Source organism: Nicotiana tomentosiformis, chromosome 4 (assembly GCF_000390325.3).
Source record: "Nicotiana tomentosiformis chromosome 4, ASM39032v3, whole genome shotgun sequence".
NCBI classification, from domain to species: domain Eukaryota; kingdom Viridiplantae; phylum Streptophyta; class Magnoliopsida; order Solanales; family Solanaceae; genus Nicotiana; species Nicotiana tomentosiformis.
Window position 1 is genome coordinate 58,242,477 of NC_090815.1, and position 9,867 is coordinate 58,252,343.

The following is a 9,867-nucleotide window of genomic DNA, read 5'->3' on the forward strand; positions in this document are numbered from 1 at the left end:
CGGAGAGTCTTGTGCATCTCATCAATTAAGTCATGGGGATCCTCCTCTGGGTTAGTACCCATGAACACTGGATGATCTAACTGGAAGAACCTGTTCACCCTGGAACTAGTAGAATCCCCTGGCTGACTGGAAAAAGTGGGTGCAACATTTGATCTCTGGGCTTGGAATGCCACTATCTGAGCCAACATCTGTATGGCTCCCCAAAGATCAACATCAGAAACTGTTACACCCCATATTTTTGTACGTGAAATTACGCCATAAATAAATTGATGAAAGCTCGGAAATGAGATGTTACATCCCACATTTTTGTACGTTAAAATTTCATTGTAAGTTAATCGACGTAAGTTCGGGAATGAGATTATATTGGGATTATAAGTAATACGTTATTTCAAACAAGTGATAAGTAAAACCGTGAAGGTGAGAGGGTAAGCAAATCGAAGAAAGTAAGTTTCATCGAAGTTTGTCAATTTGGGATAAAATACGGTCCGAGCTATAATACCCGGTATTTATGGACTAGTGCCATACAAGGTACCACATGACCATAATCGTAAGGTGTATAAGGTGTGTTAAAAATATGTAGTATTTTAAGTAATTTGAGATAATTCTTAATTATGTGGGTAATTGGTTAATTATTGAATTAGTGGGGAATTACCAAGTTAATTAAAGAATTTGGTAATTAATTAAGATGTGGTGGATAATCCTAAAAGGCTCCTCAACGTGGTAGCAAGCTTAGCCTAATTAAGTGACTCTTTACTCAACAAATGAGGTGTCACATTTAGAGCAATTCTTGGCTAAGTCATTTTACAAAGGGGGCCCACACCTATAATAAGAAACATCCCAAATTTATTAAGGGGAATGGATGAAGGCTTCGTCAAAATAAAGAATGAAATCTTCAACAAAATCCATGAAAGACTTCTCAAATTCAAAGAAAGATTCATATGAGATTACGATTAAATTCACAAAATGAAGGCTTATGACTACAATGTACGAATTATGCTTCAATACAGAATTGCAATTCTAAGAGGGTTGCAACGAAGTTACACTGTGTAATCGCAACGAGATTTGCAATTCTAAGGGAGTACGGTACAATCTTTCTCAAGAACATCATATGGATTTTTCCCTACTTCGATCTGCCATTACGTGTTTCGTCGCAAAAGATGGTGTTAAAGAGATTGTCAAGAGAATCGGTTCAGGTATGTTAAGGCTATCCCTTCTTTCCTTTTGGCGTGATCCAAATGATACATATGAAACGAGCAAAATACCCAACTTACATAAATGACTCTATTCATAGAAATATTAGGGGTGTCTATATTCTTGATTCCTCGTGTGTCTTATTATTCTATCATCTGTTCATGGGTCTCAGAAAATACGTAAGTTGATAAAGTTTATTTCATGATATTAATCAAAGGTATAATGGTCTTATGACACTCTGAAAGATTTTATTGACGTACTTCTCATACAATGCATTCATTAACATTGACCCATGACCAGATGGCGTTGTATACGCGTATATATGTATATTATATGTATATGGGACATGGAAAAAGGTTACGGCGTTATATACGCACCACCACCTGATCAGCTGGTATACGTTGATGATTTGCCCACAGTGGCCGAAATGATATGATGGGATGCCCTCAGAGGCTTGATGATGTTATGAATGCATATACCTATGCTTGGTATGATATTTATATGCATATGCATGACATTATAAGTATTGAATGATTCGCAGAGCTATTCAGACTTATATGTCTTTTACTCCATATTTCTCTCATGTCTATTATTTACTCATTTTCATTCCTTACATACTCGGTATATTATTTGTACTGACGTCCCTTTTGCCTGGGGACGCTACGTTTCATGCCCGCAGGTCTCGATAGACAGGTCAAGAGTCCTCCAAGTAGGCTATCAGCTCAGGGGAAGGTGTTGGTGTGCTCCATTTTCTCTGGAGTTGCTTGTTTGGTCAGTATAATTTAGACGTGTATTGTTTGGTATGGCGGGATTCTGTCTCGGCCTTTATGACGATTATGTATTCTTAAAGTCTTGTAGACAGATATGATGTACGTAAAAGATTGTATGGCCTTGTCGGTCTATGTTCAGTGTACGAGTGGTTATTTTGGTCTTATAGGCCTGTATGTCTTATGTATAAGTTGGTATTACATGTTATATTCTACTTATCTCACGGAAACCTCTTCGGCTCAGTTATCTATGATAGTATGATACGAAAAGATACGTTATGTTGGTATTCGGTTGAGTAAGGTACTGGGTGCCGGTCGCGGCCCATCAGTTTCGGTCGTGACAAAAGTGGTATCAGAGTAGTTTTGTCCTAGGGAGTCTACAAGCCGTGTCTAGTAGAGTCTTGTTTATGGGTTTGTTGAATACCATACTTATAAGCAGGAGGCTACAGGATATTTAGGACCGTCACTCTTTCTTCTTACTCTAGATCGTGTGGTAGAGCTCAGTTGTAAGAACTCAATTTTCTAAACTCTATCTTATTCATAATACGACGATGCCTACATCGAGAAAGACAGTTGGTAAGGGATTGAATGTGTCCATGGAAGAGTTAAGTCAGAGGAACTCGATTTTGTTCATGCTTATGATGGATAAATATGAGGTATTCAGCAGATCATGTGTGTACTAAGATGTGTAAGCTTCTTGATAAGGATCCCTAAGGCAAGAACGTCTATCCACTCTTATGGTAAAAAGGAATAAGAGAATCAGAAGGTAGACACAAGTTTCAGCAAGTAAAAGAAGCAAGGTGAAGGAGGGTACGAGGTACCCAGTTAATGAAGATTAACAGTATTTACAATTCAAGCAGAGAAATATAAGCATTTTTGAGTTACCTTTAATTGTAACAAAGGTATGTACAATTAGTTACACCCATCTCAGTTATGCTCCATGGGAGCCAATAGATATAGCTTAAGAGAAGGACGGAATATCACGATCCATTTGGGGTTAAAGTAACCCAAAATGTTGGATGGATTGTTAGCGTTAGCTGACATTCCGAAAGATATTACGAATGTGCTAATAGATCTCCTTGTGAGACACCCAGATGGTGCACTCTTAAATAGTATAGCTAAATATGAGTACTGCAAAGATAGGCACTAGAAGCCTTGAAGGGATAAATATTATCTTAGTCTGGCTCCCGTCCCTAGTAGAGAGAGAATTTTAGGCAACCTTAAGAGCCAGTGGATGGAGCAAGGGGAGCTAAAAGCAAAAGAATGTTTTGTTGAAGTTTTCAGAATAAAGTGATAGACAGAAATGTTAGCAGGAAAATAAGCAGAGGATTAATGAAGCATTATGAATAAGATGTGATACATGGATGACAACGGTAGATAAAGAAAATGACAGTATTACAGAGTCTATAGTCAAGTGAAGGAAAATGTTACATCCCGCATTTTCGTACATTAAAGTTTCGTCGTAAGCTAATCAACGTAAGCTCGGGAATGAGATTATCTTGAGATTATAAGTATTGTGCTATTTCAAACGAGTGATAAGTTAATTCGCGAAGGTGAGAGGGTAAGCGAATCAAAGAAAATGAGTTCCGTTGAAGTTTGGCAATTTGGGGATAAAATACGGTCCAAGCTATAATACCCCGTATTCATGGAATAGTGCCACACAAGGTATCATATGACCATGGTAGTAAGGTGTATAAGGTAGGATAAAAGTGAGTAGTATTTTAAGTAATTTGAGATAATTTTTAATTATGTGGATAATTGGGTAATTATTAATTTTTATTGGGAGATCAATTAATTAGTCAAGATTTTTGGATAAGCCTAATGGACATTAATGTGGCAGCCAAAGACCTTAGATAAACATGACTCTTCAATTCATATAAAATGTGACAAAACTTGGAAAAGTACTTGGCCAACCAAGCCATAAGTGGGCCCACAGCCACTTAGTAAAAGACTTCTCAAAAAAATCAAGAAAAGGAGGCTTGAATTAAAACACAAGGCAACGGATGGAGAAGCTCATAACTTTGAGAAATCTTATAAGACTTCTCCAACTTAAGTAACGTGAGGATTTTTCCTAACATCTTCAACCAATTCATACAAGGATTCCAACATTAGCAACGTGAATTCAACTAGATTTCAACGAGATTTCTTGAAACAAAAATTGCAATTCTTAGCACCTTAGCAATGTGAGATTTTGCAATTTTATGGGAGTACAGTGCAATCTTTCTCAAGAATATCATACGGATTTTCCACTACTTCGATCTGTCGTTACGTGAATTGCCGCAATTGGCATGTGTTAGAGGGATTGTCAAGAGAATCAATTCAGGTAGGTTAAGGCTATCCCTTCTTTCTTTTGGCATGATCTGTGCGACACAAACGAAACGAGCAAATGCACAACTTTCATAAAGGACTCTATTCATAGAAATACTAGGGGTGTCTATATTCCTGATTCCCCATGTGTCTTATTATTCTATCATCTGTTCATGGGTCTCAAAAAATACGTAAGTTGATAAAGTTTATTTCATGATTTTAATCAAAGGCATAATGGTCTTATGACATTCCGAGAGATTTTATTGACGTACTTCTCATGCATTGCACTCATTTATGCATGCACATTGACCCATGACCAGATGGCATTATATACGCGTATATATGGATATATATGTATATGGAATATGGAAAAAGGTTACGGCGTTATATACGCACCACCACCTGATCAATTGGTATACGTTGATGATGTTGCCCATAGTGGCCGAAATGATATGATGGGATGCCCTCAGAGACTTGATGATATTATGAACGTGTTACACCCCATGTTTTTGTATGTGAAAGTACGCCATAAGTAAATTGATGAAAGCTCGAAAAAATAAGATGTTGCATCCCGCATTTTCATACGTTAAAGTTTTGTCGTAAGCTAATCAACGTAAGATCGGGAATGAGATTATTTTCAGATTATAAGCATTATGCTATTTCAAACAAGTATGAGTAAATTCATGAAGTTGAGAGGGTAAGCAAATCGAAGAAAATGAATTTTGTCGAAGTTTGACATTTTGGGATAAAGCAAGCAAGGTGAGTAAAGTTAAGCTTAAGGGACTGTATGTGCCAGTTACACTAGGTGTCACCCTCGCGAGTGAGGAATTTCATTATCCTTGGTACAAAAAGATTACCGCGAGGCGAGTAAGGATCATCGATGATATGAAAAGACACCAAAGATGAAGAGGTAAAACATTTATACGTAGATCATCGTAGCACTAAATCTTAGTACTCCCCTAAAAGGGGGAATATGGAGTGATGTGGCATTAAGTCAGAATTAAGTGGTTCTAGTAACTATGGAACGGTAAAGAAAGAATGTGATAAAAAATGAGAAAGGGATGAGATTGCACTTATTCAAATCCTACAGATATGCTACGATTCCAGAATATTATGCAAGCACGACGTCAAGGAGAGGAAGTAAGGGTTCCGACCCAGGATGTTTTTGATAAATAAGGAGCCAGTGCGAGAGGTAAGTTAAGACATAAGGAATAACCCAAGAAAGATTACGTGGAATATTGACATGAGAATGAGCCAATGAGTAGTTAGTAGTTAATTCAGGAAGAGCCTAGTTATGGCTAGACAAGAGGATACAGACAAATCAACAGATCGTGCAAGATAAACATAGTGAACCCCAACATGGGGAATTTAGTCTCGTAGATATGACATTGTAATACTTGAGAAATATTCAGATAGGAGTCGGGGTAGTTAAAGGTAACGTATGAATGTTATGGAAATAAAAGATAGTCTCACTGGGAAGACAGTCAAAACTTCAGTTCAGGAGCAACCCCACAAGCACAAGGGCGTGGAAATAAGTAACTACGTATACTTATAGGCCAGGAAGAACATCAAAAATTCCATCAGGTATACGATGTAATAAGCTCGCAACTTTACAAGAGTCAGAAGGTCTTCCCTAAGTACTACAACGAAAGACTAGCTGAGGAAATAAGGAAGAAGGCTTCAACCTAAGCACAATGACCTAAAGAGGAAATGGTCATGTAAAAACAGTCTCACTACAACATTGTATACACTCCATGAGAAAGTGGCACCTACCGTGGCTAAGGAACGGGAAGAAAAATCAAAAGTAATATTCGAGACCTTGTGAGTTGCAAAATATTCCAGCATGCGTGGAAACTAAGATAAGCTAAGTATACACGGAACAAAGGGGCCGAAAGACCAGGAAAAGTAATAGCTTACGTTTAAAGGAAGCTTGGAAGGAACAAAAGGGATTATGCACTTAAGACTTCAGAGTGATATCCATGCAGCATATATGTTGACATTCATACAGAAGATTTCATACAGAAGACCGCGGTATAAGTTAAAAGAAAGAATTGAGCCATGATATCTGACAAAGGATTGAATTATCAGAAGATTTTGTCATGGATATTCCATAGCGCCTATGAAAGGCTAAAGTAATAACTCATACCATGAGCCGCAGATCGGAAGATAGCTTAAGCCTACATAAAGGCTGATCAGAAAGAAGGGGAAACTAAAGAGTTATATCAACCATGTAAACCAGGAGTCTGATTATTGGACCCAAAAATACAATTATAGAAATCATGATTCAGAACATAGCAGAATCACTCTTAATATCAGAGGTGCAAGAGAGATAGTACAAAAGCCATATTTTATAACGGATATATGCTAAAGCCAGTTAGAAGAGTACCAGCCTCATAAGAAGTCAGCATGAAGCTCCCACCGGATTGTGTATGCACCAGAGGTGCAAGTATTATAATAGAGCTTCAAGTTGTGGAGTCGAATTACACCTATGTGGAAGGGAGGTTATGAAAGGAATAGAAGAGGTGAGGCGATATTTTAAGGTAAGGAAGGTAAAGGTGAACAACGTACGAGATACTCAAAAGCAGAAGGTTGAAAATAGTCCATACTTGGATAAAAGGCTAAAAGCGCGGGGATTCAGTATCCAGGAATGATAGCGGTATCATCAGTAGCATATCTTCCAGCCTATGGTTTCTAGGTATCGAGAGGTCTAGTTAAGAGAGTAAAAGAAGAGTTTGAGACGATGTGATGTCTCGCTTGATGTTCCAGAATAACATAAGGAAATCTATGGTACAAGCAAGTTGAAGAAAAGTTTCGAGTAGTATAAATGAATATGTGTAGGTCGCAAGATTCAGTATGGTAAAGCGACAAGGTTTTAGGAAAATAGGAGTAAGGATAAGAAAGGGTGAGTGAGAAGGTGATGAGAATGGATAAGTCCTCAAGATTAAGCCCATGAAAACAAGAGAGTTGATGGTTTCTCTAAGTTATTGAAAGCTTAGTATTGCCTGAATGAACTCAAAGGAGTCTAAGACTAGTAGCATTTAGAGGAGATGGAATGTTACCCTGGTAGTAGAATGAAGGTGTAATTAAGATAGATGAAGGATGACGTTTAGGCCTTCGATAGAGTAATGATTTCATTAATTGTACAGGATTAAAATACCCACGTAGAGTAAATCACATTGGGATGCTATGAAATACGATTATGGAAGTATAGTGTCGTATCGCCCCTAGTTGGATCAAAAAAATCACTTCAAATGTTCCACGATGAGACGTGAGCCCTAGCGGCAGTGTTACATAAAAGGTCAAGTTATCAATGGTAGATTATAAATCAATATTGAGGTGAATTAACAATGGGTGGATAAAAGTTACAAAGTATGAGATGAGATTAGGCCGTCATTCTTAAGATGAACAGTAATGATGAAGCATTAAAGGACTTAGACTTATACCTATAGGATAAGGAACGAGAATAAGCTGGAGGTTGGTAGCATACCTCAGTAACGATAAATCAAAGTAAGAGTTATGGTGTAGTATGACCTACCTAGATGCAGTAAAGTCATACGGATGGATAAACGGGGCTATGAAATAAGATATAGCAATATTCGAAAGTTTGACAAAGTATCAAGTGAAGAACTTCCCAGAGAGGCATCTTATCAAGCTCTATATATGTTTAAAAAGTGAGGCCTTGAGATTGGCTAAAAGCTGGAGGAAAAAGGAGAGAAGAATCGCATAGGCGCATTTATAAGGTCAGAGTCGTACAAGCTGTATGATAGAAGGTAGCAACAGTTACGAAATTGGAAGGATTCCGACCACGAGTCGTGGTGTGAGAAAGAGGCCTAAAGGGGGGAATGCCTTGGCCTTTGGATTTATTCACAGAATAGTTGTCGGGATGGCAAGGAGAGTACGAAAGTATTCAGAAGACATAGGTTATGAAAATGATAAGTGCATCAGTAAAGATTCGAGGACGAATGTTCCAAAGGGGGGAAAGATGTTACACCCCATGTTTTCGTACGTGAAAGTACGCCATAAGTAAATTGATGAAAACTCGAAAAAATGAGATGTTGCATCCCGCATTTTCATACGTTAAAGTTTTGTCGTAAGCTAATCAACGTAAGATCGGGAATGAGATTATTTTGAGATTATAAGGATTATGCTATTTCAAACAAGTGATGAGTAAATTCGTGAAGTTGAGAGGGTAAGCAAATCGAAGAAAATGAGTTTCATCAAAGTTTGACATTTTGGGATAAAATACGGCCCGAGCTAAAATACCCGGTATTTATGGACTTGTACCATATAAGGTACCATATGGCCATGATAGTGAGGTGTATAAAGTGTGTTAAAAGTGAGTAGTATTTTAAGTAAATTGAGATAGTCTTAATTATGTGAATTATTGGTTAGTGGGAGATTAATAAGTTAATTAAGGATTTGTGGATAAGCTTAATTAAGTTATTGGATAATCTTTATAAGCCAAAAACGTGGCAGCCACCTAAGACCAACTATGTGACTCTTAAAATCACATAAAAGATGGAAAATGTGGAGTAGTCTTTGGCCAACTAAGCCACAAAGTGGGGGCCCACAAACCTCCAAGATAAGATCTTGGTTATTATACATAATTCAAGAGGGAAATACATAAGCTAGCTAAGCTTATGGATGAAACTGCCGAAAAAACCTTGCAACAAAAAAAAGGGAATTGTTGTCTTCCTAGTAAAGCAAGCCTCCCTAGAAGCTAACCAAACAAAATACTTTACCTTGTATGGAGCTTTGCACTTTCAAATATTCTTTCATGGTTATTTGGAGCTTTACTTGTGGAGCCAAAGGTTTTGTAGTACAACAATGCGGATGAAGATTATGACAAAGTGCAGATGAAGCTAAAACAAAAAAATCCATACGATATTATGTTATGTAATAGCAATGTGAATTGCAATTATAAGGAAGTACGGCACGATCTTTCTCAAGAATATCATACAAATTTTTCCCTACTTCGATCTACCGTTACGTGTTTTCGTAAAAGAGAATCGGTTCAGGTATGTTAAGGCTATCCCTTCTTTCTTTTGGCATGATCCAAATAATACAAATGAAACGAGCAAAATACGCAACTTTCATAAATGATTCGATTCATAGAAATACTAGGGGTGTCTATATTCTTGTTTTCCCCATGTAAATTATTATTAAATATTCTGTTCATGGGTCTCAGAAAAATACGTATTTGATAAAGTTTATCCGAAAGGCATATTGACTTTTATGGCATTTCGAGAAATCTTATTAACGTACTTCTTATGCATTTCATGCATTTATACATGTACATTGACCCATGACTAGATTATGTTATATATGTGTATATTATATGTATATGGGATATGAAAAAAGGTTTTGGCGTTATATACACACCACCACCCGATTAACTGGTATACGTTGATGATTTTGCCTACCGTGGCTGAGATGATATGATGGGATGCCCTCAAAGGATTGATGATGTTATGTACACCTACACCTATGTATGACACGACATTTATACGCATGTGCATAATATTATAAATGTTTTAGAATTTACAAAGTTATTTAGACTTACAGGTGGAATTCTTTATTCCATGTTTCATCTATGTCTCTT